Raw genomic sequence first — 12,699 nt, forward strand, 5'->3', positions numbered from 1 at the left:
AGCCCTAATTACTGAAGTTACTAAATCAAAATAAAGTACAGCATAAAATAAATGTAGCATTTTACATTATCAAATATTACCTCAAATACTATGTTATTTGTATGTTTAACAAATGTAATATTTATGTTGTAATGCTTTCCAAATCAAAATACGAATGAAGAATTCTTTACAAAATGTAAAGAAAACTTACATTTTTAGTCACAAGCACATGCTCACAATTTAATTAACTTTATCTTGGAAAAGTTAAAAACAGATGTTAACTGTGTTAAAATGAAACACATGCACCACTCTGAACTTCATTTATTTGCATGCACCACTTAAAAATATACAAAAGATGCAATGGAGTATGCATGATCAAGCAATTATACCAGTGGCATCCTGACAAAAGTTGAAGAACCGGATTCATAAATGCTGTTTACATTTAGTGCTAGCTTCTGCAAATAAAGGTCTAATTTATGAAACCCACGTCCATTTCAACAATTTAAGAAAGCAATGTCAGGCTTACAGCAATGAAAAAATTACCAATTCAAGAAATAACCTGTTAACAACATCCTTCTGAGATTAAAAAGAAACGAAGAAAAGAGAGATTTCTGACTATGCAAAAACACACCCAAAGCTTAGGACAGATGTCTTTCACTAGTCATAAGTATTGCTACTGATGTGGCTGAAAACCATACCAGTTAAACAAGCTACAAAAACACGGGTGTTTCACCACACTATGCATACTGAAAGTGATACAAAAAATGTATGTCAATATTTTTTGTTACATTTACCAAATGTACACTGTAGTCCAGTGAAAAAACTACGAAGAGTTAAGATACGTGGTTTCTCCACTGTGTACAGGATGCATTTACTGTTAATCTGAAGCAGTTCTTTTCCCAGCAATATACAATGGCATGGAGCTCACCAATATGACAGGCATTTTGTAAATAAAGCAGTGATGTTTCTAATTAATGAGTAAATCAGACTGAAAGGATCTGCCTGTAACTCCAGAAGAGCCACTCAAAAACATAATGAATATTAATTTTATACATAAACAAATATGCAATAAGGGGAAATGACACACACAGTTATTTGGGGTGAACTTTAACTTGTGCATCTTTCTGTCCTATATGCACAAGAAAACAAGCCACATACTTAAATAAATTAGATTACATTAAATTAAAAAAATAAATAAATAAAATCCTTGCAGCACTTAATTGGTAAAACAAATCAGTGAGCACTTTTGTTCTTTTACTTGTATACAAAACTTCTTCAGATGAACACAGACACAATAAAAATCAGTTGCCTTAAATGTAACAATGAAAAAATGTGTACCATAATTTATCTGCAAATGTGTCAAAATTGTGGAATAATCGTAAAAATAATCACAGTCATGAAAGTGGATCAGAGAGGTCTCGTAGTAAAGTTAAATGATTATTGTAACTGCAATTCATCAACAATTATTAAGTGATGAAAGTGCTTAGGTAAAGTACAATTCTCTGAATTTAAAAATGGTTTTAGAACCAATGATACTGTACTGAAAAGATTTGTTTTGCAGTGAAATGATATCAGATGAAATATATGCCAAGAAAGTGGTGTCACACCTTTGGCTTGTTTTTTTAACTTTATTTATTATAGAACATGTGACTTTCCTTTTGAGAAACTTATCCGGTGTAAATAGCAAAGCACCTGTGTTGGAGGCATCCTGGTGGTGACATTACAGCAAACAAGGTTTCAAGACAATGTACAAATTCTAATGAAAAAGGCACCTGATGGTCTCTTATTGCAACTTTCATTGTATTCTGAGCCTTCATATAGCTGAGACTGTACCTGAAACTGTACCAGTAACAGCTGGTTCATCAAATGCAAAAGAAAGAAGTGATAGTATTTGCTACATTACTTAACTTAATGTTCCTACCTGCGGTGGTGGTGCTGCGGTAGCGTTGTCGCCTCACAGTAAGCAACTGTCCGGTTCGATTCTCAGCTTGAGCGTCTTCTGCGTGGAGACGTGTGAATGGGTGTACCTTCGTTGAAGGTTGTACATCAGGGATGGTAACTCGGCACGTAAAAATCAACTACCAATCATTAGTGGACCGGAGTTCTGCTGTGGCGACCCCTAACCGGGAAAAAGCCGAAAGACACAACAACTTAACTTAATGTTCCTAAAAAGTTCTTTTACTTCTGAGCAACTACTTTTGAAAGAAAGCAGTAGCAAGGAAAATTGACTCTGTTCATATATTAAATAAAACACACAGAAATATTAAAATTTGAGGTGGGACAAGTTGCACTTGGATTACTGCTTTACAAACAACTTTGTTTCAAAAGGCTTCTGCTCCATTTTGGGAAATGGGTAAACTGTAACATCGGAGTCAGCTATATAGGGATATTTCAGGTTTACTCAATAACAGAGTGTTTTAATTAAAGGCATTTGCTTATGAATCACAATACTGGACTAATTCAACAACTGAAGTAGGAAATCAAGCATTTATACAGGGCACTGCAGTCAAAATCAAATAGACATAAAAATGAAAGATGTGATAGAAAAGGCTGTGTAGCATAGAGGGATAAAGTCTTGTAAGTTTAAATAGCACCCTGGGGTACTTGCTAGCAGCTGGCAGGCAAGGAAGAAAGTTTGCCCATCGTTGGGGGAAGAAGGCAGCTGTGGCTTACCACATTGGGTGATGCCTAGTAGGAAAACTAGGTATCCACCCTGTGAAGCTCAAACCTAACAAGTCCAGACTACCATGTGCAAGTCACACTAGGAGCTGACAGAAACCTTTGGAGGGCAGCTACAGTATAGCTAAGAAGAACTACTGCAGGGAATACGATGCTCCCTCCAGGGGAGATGCTGACCAGCTACCTACAATTCATCATTACTTGATACTCACTTCCAGCAGATGAGCTCATATGAGATTCCCAGGCAGGAATAAACAAGCCATTAAAGGGTTCTCACCTCTCCAAGAATCCCCAGCTCTTACAACTGTGGAATGAAGGGGCTGAATAGGTACTAGCACAGGAACCATCAGGGTCTGTCCTGCAAGGAGGTGGGAAGAGGTGCTGGAAAAAATACAGAGCCATGACAAGAAAAAGTAATAGACGACTGCGAAAATAATAATGCATATTAAAATCAATACAAATAAGAGAACAAAAGGAAACAAATCAAAAGTAGGGAAGTTTGCTGAAACTAGCCAATTGGCAAGACAACTGCAATGGAGAGAGTGAGGACTGCTGGGGTTTGCAAATGTGGAGTTCTTGGAGGTTAAAAGAAAAGTTGCAAAACAGAAGCAATTTTCAACAAAGTGCAGAGGCAGGAATGAACTGATGGGATTGGACATAAATGAGAAGTGGAACCCAGAAAGGCCAATCAGAGATGGAAAAAAAAAAGCACAGCAAAAATGGCAGTTCGACAAGAATTGAGGAATGGCAACAGAGTTAATGCTGTAAAGTATGAAAAGAACTGGAAAAGAATTAGACAATACTTCCTTTTATACTTTAAATACAAATTCACAAAAAAGGAATGAGACTTATTAAAGATTTAACTTTTACACTAAGCCAGAAAACAGACATAGTAGAGGCTTTAACTGCCCAAAAATGGGTGTATCCAAATAATCTAAAATTCCTGTTTAAAGATGATGATAAAACTGATTCTGTGAAAATAAAATTTTAAATAGGAAAAGTGGTTCTGTCCATTTATAACTGCAGCATGTGCTAAGGATGCAAGAGATGCCTTAAATATACAAAAAAAGTGTTTCAGAGTTTATCTGCAACTGACAGAAAATTGTAGAAAAACAAAAATAATCATGAACTGAGATTCATGAAAGTGGACAAAGGAGGGGCTCTTCTAATGTACTAATGTATAGAAAAGATTATGTTACTACAATCGTTGAACAGTTAGAAAGTGAAAGTACTTCTACAGAATTACAATTATCTGGCATTAATATATCATCAATGGTTTTAAAAGCAGTATTAACAGATATGTTTTACAATGGAATGGTAGTTGAAATTTATGACCTTATGTTTGTTAATAAACAGGAATTGCAGCACTGTTTTAATCCTAAATTGCATTTGAATTGCAACACACCTCCATTTACGTCAACAGTTATCTCAGCAGGAATACAACTAAGTCGCTCATTATACATTTAGAAGAAAATGTGAAGCAATAGTGAGACATGTAAAATCATGTGTGAAAGACACTACACTTTCTAACAAAAAGATGAAGTACGTGAATGTTTAGTAACAGGGTTTAGTTATAACTTTGGATGTAAGGTCCCTACATTCTAATACTCCATATGTAACTACACATACAAAGGTATATTCATCCACACCTTGGCAATATATCAAAACCAAAATAAGAGGGATGAAGGGAGGGGAAAGCCACTCTAGTCAGTTGTTAGAACATCAGCTATTACAGTAAGTTTACTTATACAGCTATACCATATTTAACATTTGATCATTGTTGCAGTAGCCTAAGCTACTTGGGAAGATTACTACAGCTTAGGAACATGACAGTGAGGAGGAAGAAAGTATAGCTGTACAGGTCCTGTGTACCCATAACAGCAGATATTCAAATTTATTTACTGCTGCAGTAGCCTTTGGATAAGGTCCTACCAAGTGCACAGCACCCGGCCAGCTTGTCAAAGTTCTAATATCCCTCACTTTCACTCACTCTGGCTGCTGACAGGCTGCATCTTTCTGGAAGGATGTATATCAGCAACCAGAGTGAGGTAAATAGTCAGGATTCTACTACCCAGAGAATGGAAAGTAGATTCATCCTGAGCCAACAACCAACAGTAAATCATCTTAAAAATCATCCAAACAGCAGCAGCTGTAACAAGGGAGATTGTGCTCCACCTCAGCCGTCTACAAATAGGGATGGTGGGTGGGTGCGGCTACTGCAGAAGTGAAGACATTTAAACTTCTACTGTTATGGATAAGTAGCGGTTACACAACTATACCATGTTCTTCATTCTCATTATTGCAGTAGCCTACAGATAGATTCCCAAACCTTATTCTACCTGAGAGGAGGCAGGGTAAAGGTCCAGGAGCCCCTGGAGAGGGGCCCTAGCAAAGCCTGTCCCAGAACTACGGAAGGAATCCAGTTTTGAGTGTTTTGCGAAGATCTGAACAGAGGCCCAATTTGCTGCCTCTATACTACTACTTTCCAGTATGCCATTGAAGGCAGGCGTTAGTACAATATGCCTTAATTTTAAGTTATAGCACAGAGGGAACAGTAAAAAAAACAACAGCAGGGGAAATCTATCAGGATATTGTCAGTTTAGATATGAGGTGGCCTTTCTTAGTCTATCATAGGAAACAAACAGATGTTCAACCTTCCTAAAAGACTTTGTTCTGTCAATGTAGCACCAGAGTTGCCTGTGCACATCCAATTTATGCAGAATCTCTTATTCCTTGTTTTTTGGCTCTGGGAAGAAACTGGGAGATTTTTGGCCTCACTCAAACTAAAATTTAAAAAAGCTTCAGGCACGAATGAAGGAGATGTGTATATGGCCACCACAGCCCAGTGGAAAACCATTTAAGAGTTCACCCACAATTAGAGCTTGCAACTCAGATGCTCAATGTGCAGATGTCAGAGCAAGTAAAACAGTTTTTCAAGTCATGTGTAGTTTACAAGTAATGAACTGCAAGTCAGCCAAAAGGTCATTTCAAAAGGAGATAAGGGCAGCTTTTCTAGAAATTATATCTCAAGGAAGAGGAATTTGTTTGTAAGGGGGCTCATGTGCAACACTCCTATCAGAAGCTGTTTGACCACAAAGACAAAATAGTTGGATCCATAGGCAAACAAGCTGAAAAGGCAGTAAGATCCACCTTGATGGGAACGTTCAACAAGTCATCTTTACGTAGGTAAGACAAATATTTGAGAACCAGAGGTGATACTTCCCTTTCAGGACCCTGTGACTGGCAATGCACCAACTAGAAAATCATTTCCATTTTCCAATGGAAGACTTTCTGGTAGCAGGCTTTCTTGCCTCCTTTAGTATCTGCTGAATGTCTTTCTGAAGAAGATGCCTGAAAGGTATTAAAACAATCATCCAGATGTAATTAACTGATACACCCCGACATCAAACTCTTCTTGTGCTGTGTGAGTAAATCCAGTCAGTTAGGAAGGAAACTTGTGGCAATTGCTGCCAGATCAATTCCATAAGAAGGGAGAACCAACACTATGTGGGCCAAAAGAGAATTACCGCAATGATTTTTGATAATTCTTTCAGAATCTTTAGAATTGCCTTGGAAATCATTGCAAAGGGTGAAGAAGGATACAGGAACATTCCTGACCAACGGAATGACCGAACATCTGTTCTCCATGCTTTGCTGCAAGGATGCCTCAAACAGAATTTTTCCAGTTGTTTGTTTTGTAAGGAGGTGAATAGATCTACTTGAAGTGTTCTGCATATCTGGATCATGTCCTGGAGCATGCCTGCATTGCCTTTCCACTTGTGAGGGTCTGTCCAGGATGAGGAGTTTCTCTGTCACAATTTTTTGCTCAGATGGAATGTAGGAAACCTGAATAGTCAGGGAATGCTGAACAGCCAACTCCCAAGCCATCACTGCCCTCTGGCAAAGTGGGTATATATAACCTTGTACCTCCTTGTTGAGATACAGCATCACTCTGATGGTGTCTATATCAACCTATAAAGGGCCTGGAGCCCAGAGATATTGTAATGTTTTCAAAGCATGCATTACTGTTAACATTTCGTTCATGTTTGTGTGCTTTGGCCTGTCAAAATGGTCCCACAGACCCTGTACTTTCACTCCAATGGAAACTACAAACCTAAGCATAATCGGAATAATCTGCCTGACAGACTGAACTAGGACTGGAAGAGGGAAAGGGAGTATTGGATTGACAGCCATTTGATCCCTCCACTACTGGAATTCTTACTTTACAAATCCCAGCATAGGAATTAGAATGTCCAAGACGTGTAGGTGCTGGGTCCAATAATTTTTTAGATACCACTGGATTTTTCTCATGTGTAATCTGGCAAGTGGTGGTATGAAGATCAGGGGTGCCATGAAGCTTACAATCCTAAAAAAATCCTCTTAAAAAAACCTGATGCTGTTGAGAAAAAAATCAGAGATCTGCTGGTACGCTAATTTCATTTTCTTTTGGAAGGAAGGCCTTTTGCCAGAGTGTAACTCAGACACCCCAAAAAAATTCTGCAAGATGATGCGAGACAAGACTTAAGTAGGTTCAAGTGAAATCCCAGATGGGACAGGAGGTTGGACACCTTTGTCAAGGACTCCAAACATCTAGGAGAAGTGACTGCAGAACTAAGTAAATGGTCTAAATAAGGAAAAATGTAGATACTCCATAACCTGCATAGAACCATCACTGGGACTAGGTACTTTTAACAACTAAGGTGCAGTGGAAAGCCTAAAGTGTAAAACCTCCTATTAAGCAACAGCATAGCTAAATTTCAAGCACCCCCCCCCCCCAATAAAAAGTTGAAAACACTGTGGCCTATGAGGAAGTGTTTAATGAAACCCTGTACAATTAAGTAACTGCAGAGAAACAAATCATTACCACACAAAAATAAACTTAGGACAAACAAAAAAAAAAAAAAAACCCTTGGTGGACTCCCAGCATAAACTGGCCTCAAAACAAAAGAAAAATCTTGTTCAAAAACAGGAAGGGCTATTCCAAACAGACAAACTCCCTCATCAGTCTCATCAAGCAGCTTAGGGTACTAATTAAGCCTACAAAAGCCAACTTCAAGGTAAAAATAGCCTCTCAGGCTGAAGAAAACTATAAGCCATGTTTCAATTATGCACACAACCTTAAGGGGAACACCCAGCAGAGTATGTTGAACTAACAGTAAATGGAACTCCATATACAAAACTGGAGAATATAGCAAATTTGCTGGCTTATAGATTTTGCTCCAACTTCACTCCCCTATCACCCCCAGTTACCCACCAGAAAATACTCTCTACAATTTCTCCCCCAGCTATCACTAAAGAACAAGTCCTCAATACACTCACCAAAGCTAAAAGCACTGCATCAATGGGTCCCGATAATATCCTAGGATGCCTCCTAAACAGCTTGAAACAGGCCCACTAAAATCTCTATTCAGTCACAGCCTCCAGACAGGGTTCGTCCCTAGGGAATGGAGGACCACAACTGTCATTCCTCTACACAAAGTGGGACCAACAGTAGACCCACAGAACTACAGACCCATAATTTCAACTAGTTTTATATGCAAGGCCAGGGAAAGAATTATTGTGGACCTGGCAAAGACATAAGAAATCTTCAAACACAGGACCCACCTTCAGCTTGTTTTTTTTTCAAGGACAGGTCATGCCTACTAAACCTGGCGGACTTCAAGAAGGACACTAGTGCCATAAATGAGGACAAAACAGTGCATACTGCCTACCTCGATCTGGCAAAGGCATCTGACACAATACCTAACTTGGGTATTATATGCAAACTCACAAATTTAGCATAAATTCCTGTGTCACCTGATGGATAACCAAATGGCTCATGGATAGGACACAAAATTAGGGTGAGGGAACCCATCTCCACCAACAGGCCTGTCACTGGGTGTCCCGCAGGGCTCAGTACTGGGACTTCTCCAGTTCAAATATACTTGTGTGAAGTCAAGGCAAATGCAGAGGCCTTTGGCTGACCAAATTTGCTGACAGTTGCAGGCTGAGTGCAATCATAGGTTCATAGGTTGGTGCTAGGCTATCAGCCCTAAGGCCTATACAAGCCTAGCCATAACAATTCCCTGGCTATTTCTTCCCACATTATTTACTTTCCTGGACCCCTGTCTAGCAGGGCGACTGACATGATCCCTGGGGTGAAATTCCTTTCTCCCATCCAATCGTCAAGGTTCCTCTTGAAGAGGTCCAAACAGGCACTCTGTTTGACATGTATGGGCAATCTATTCCAGAGTCTGGGGAGTCTCTGGGTCAGGAACCTATCCCTCCAGCATGTTTTGTTTATTGTGATGACAAGGTTTAGATCCCTGGAGCGTGTAGCTCTGAGGGATTGGGATTTCTTTAAGTGTAGCATTTCCAACAGCTCTGGGTTTGACATGGCCTTGTGTGTTAAGCAGAGATCGCCTCTGAGTAGACGATATGCGACAGAGTATAGCTGGAGTTTTTTAAGGCGGTCAGCGTAGGGCATCTGCTTTAGGCCTGTGATTCTTTTAGTGAGGTATTTCTGAGGCCTTTCCAGTTGTTGCAGATGTCTTGAGAGGTACATACCAAATGGTGCGTTGTATTCTATAATGGGTCTAATGAGGGATGAGTACAGTGGACAATCACAATCTCTGTAAGCTGTAGATATCCTTCAGGAGGGTCTGACACAGACAAATAATTGGTACCAGAGCCACGGCCTAAAACTGAGTGCAAAAAAAATGCCTAACTATCCCTTTGGGAAGACGACCAACCCTGCAAACTACAACACTGATACCACTGGGCCTACTCTTAGAGGAGTGTTAAGAGACTTGGGAACTCAGGCTGACAGTAACCTGAACTCTGATCACCATATGTCCATGGTGATGAGAAAATCTTTCTATATGGTACAACCTATAAGAGTAAGGACATGGCATCCCGATATAAAGGAGATCATAGTCCCACACTATACTCAGCCCTAATGAGACCAATAGTAGAGTACAATGGGACTTCCATGATGGCTGCACACTGAGTAGCAGCTTGTTTTTAGCTCTCCCAGTATGAAAACAGAAACTCAGCAGAGAAGGCCAGCAGACTTGTGTTTATGGGTAAATTTCAGTAACTGGCTAGTAAGTGTACTGCCTGGATGCCAGGAATAAAGAAATACATTAGACCTGGAAAAAAATCAGCTACAAAATGTGAAGGACAAACACTGACTGGGGAAAGTTCTGCAGCTGTTCAGCAAAAAGCAATGCACCCTTCAGACATGACTTCCAATAACCTACAGGAAAATACAAGACAAGTGCATACAGACCTGGTTAAGCTAAACAAAGCACTGATGGAGTAAATCAACAAAAACAACAAAAGGCTGGAAAAATGGAAGAAGCATTAAACAGATACTCAGATGAGATGATAATGCTGCAAAAATCAGAGGTCGAAAGAAGAAAAGGCTGGCTGAATATGAGACTGCTCAGGAAAAGATGTTCAAAAAATAACAGAATTGGAGGACAGAGCACGTAGGGAAAGTGCAGTTGTTTACACTTACCATAAATGTAGATGTTAGAGTGTATTCACTGTTGCAGTCATCACATGTGGGTTATCCCTGCCAGGGTAGCCCTCAGTCGGCCTGAATACCAGAGGCTTAGTATTTCTGCGTTGGTTGCTGTCACTTCAGGAGTGACGTCAGGTCATCAGTAGTATAGAGCAAGGCAGCAGACGCCATTACATCAGTTTTTCCTGCCTCAACTGTCAGGAGCTCCCAAGTGGGAGCCAAGATATGGTGGAAGAACCCCCACCAGTAGAAAGTAAATACCAAAAAGTTCCTTGTAATGAGAGAGGGAGAGAGAAAAGGGGGGTGGAGGGAGGGAAACTAGGACTGCAACAGTGAACGCACTCTAACATCTACATTTAAGGTAAGTGTATACAACTGTACTGTGTTCTTCATGTTTCACTGTTGCAGTCATCACATTTGGGTTGATTCCCAAAGCTGAGGAAAAGGGTGGAGGCAGTCAAGAAGACTGGGGACTGGCTAGGATGCCCTGCAAGACTGCAGTGGCAACGCCTGCCCTGGATTTGGAGAAGACAGGCAGGTGGTAATGCTTGAAGGTATGAATAGATGTCCATGTTGCAGACTCCAGGATGCCCCTGGTGGGGACTCCTCTGAGGAAAGTTGTAGAGGTGGAGGTTGCTCTGGTAGAGTGAGTCCTGACTCCATCTTAGGGGGAGGGTTCCCGTGTTATTTGTAGCAGAAATGGATGCAGTGTGCTTTCCATTTGGAAATGGTTTGTTTGGATATGGCTTTGCCCTCTGCTCCTCCAGCAAAGCTGACTAAAAATTGACCAGTCTTTCTGAATGATTTATTCCTGTCTAGATAGAATCTGAGCTGTCTGTGCACATCTAGAGAGTGCAGTATTCTTTCTCCCTTGTTTTATGGGGTAGGGAAAAAAGTGGGTAAATGAATGGATTGGTTGAGAGCCACACTGGACACCACTTTTGGCATGAAGGATGGGTTAGTCCTGAGGGAGACCCTGTCAGAATGGAAAATGACGAAGGGCTCTACAGCCATTAGTGCTTGTAGCTCGGATACTCTTTTTGCTGAAGTGATGGCCAGAAGCAAGGCAGTCTTCCATGAAAGAAACTTTAACTCCGCTGAAGCTGCTGGTTCAAAGGGGGGCAGGGTGAGTTTCTCCAACACAACGTTTAGGTCCCAAGCTGAGGTAGGTGCTCTTCTGGGTGGCCTCAAAGTTGCTAGCCCCTCTTAGGAACTGTTTGATGAGAGGATGTGAGAAAAGAGGTTGCTCAGTGCTGAAATGAGCAGAGATAGCGGAGGCATGAATTTTAATAGAGGAAAAGGATAGACCACTGTGTAGTAGGTCAGCTAGGTAATCCAGGATGAGAGGTAGGGAGGGCTGTGCCGTATCAGCTCCCTTAACCTGGATCCAGGTGCAGAACCTTTTCCATTTATCAGCATAAGACTTTCTAGTGCTACAGCGTCTGGCCTTGTGTATAACATCTAGAACCTGTTTATTGAGATTGGCAGCTTGTACAGTGGTCAGGGAATAAGCCAGGCTGCCAAATTAAGGGTCTGCAATTGGGGATGCATGAATTCTCCTTCCCTCTGGGTCAGGAGTGTTGGGATCTGAGGGAGGTGCCATGGTGGCAGAGGGGACAGGCTGCGCAGCAGTGGGTACCAGTCCTGGGGTGCATAAGTAGTAGTTGTTGAAGGGTGAGCATTTTGAATTTTGGTATCACCAGGAAGGTGTGGCCACTGTGGGGCAATCAGGATTGTCCTTGGTTTTTCCTCCCTTATTTTGAGCAGTACCCTGGTAATGAGAGGTAGTGGGGAAAATGAATAGACTGAGAGGTTGATCCACTGGAAGGCTAGAACAACCACTTTTCCATGCCCTGTAGTGAGGCTCCCTGGTGCAGGACTTGATGAGCTGATTGGAGTGGGAAGCAAAGAGGTCGACCTTCGGGGTGCCCCATTTCTGAGTTATAAGAGTGAAGGTTCTTTGGTTTAGCTGCCACTCGTGTAGGTCCAGAAGATTTCTGCTTAAGTTGTCTACCCGAAAGTTGAGAGAGCCTGGCAGGAATTGTGCTAACAGGTGTAGTTGCATGGCTGAGGCTGTGTGCCAAATGGTCAAGGTGAGCCTGCATAGAGAGTAGGAGTGAGTCTCTCCCTGCTTGTTGATATACCACATCACCGTGGTGTTGTCTGTTTTGATCAGTAGAGCCCCTGGGGATAGAAGGGGGTCTGAAAGCTGTCAATGCATGCTGGAGATCTAGCCTCTATGTGCACATGTATTTGATGTGGGCTTCATTGGCCCTGTATGCACTTGCCATTCAGGTGTGCACCCCAGGCATAATCTGATGCATCTGTGGTGACGGTCTGGGGGGCATGGGGTGGTGCGAAGGGTAGTCACTTGTGGTAGCATGCTGCTGCCCACCAAAGGAAATCTTTCCTTAGACAAGGTATCATTGGTATAAGAGTTTCCAGGTCTTGAGAGTGTTGACACCAAAGGTTTTTTAGGTACAACTGAAGTTTCCTCATATGCAGTCTTGCATATGGAATGAGTAGAATGCAAG

At 41.2% G+C, this 12,699-nt stretch overlaps 1 protein-coding gene across 4 annotated transcripts in view; it reads right to left on the reverse strand.

Annotated features, from left to right (window-relative positions):
* Positions 1-12,699, reverse strand: part of NFAT5 (nuclear factor of activated T cells 5) — a 1,437,387-nt gene that overhangs the window by 66,472 nt on the left and 1,358,216 nt on the right. The gene's annotated exons all lie outside the window — the stretch shown is intronic.

The sequence above is a fragment of the Protopterus annectens genome, chromosome 8.part1 (assembly GCF_019279795.1).
Source record: "Protopterus annectens isolate FY-2018-M chromosome 8.part1, PAN1.0, whole genome shotgun sequence".
Lineage (NCBI taxonomy): Eukaryota > Metazoa > Chordata > Ceratodontiformes > Protopteridae > Protopterus > Protopterus annectens.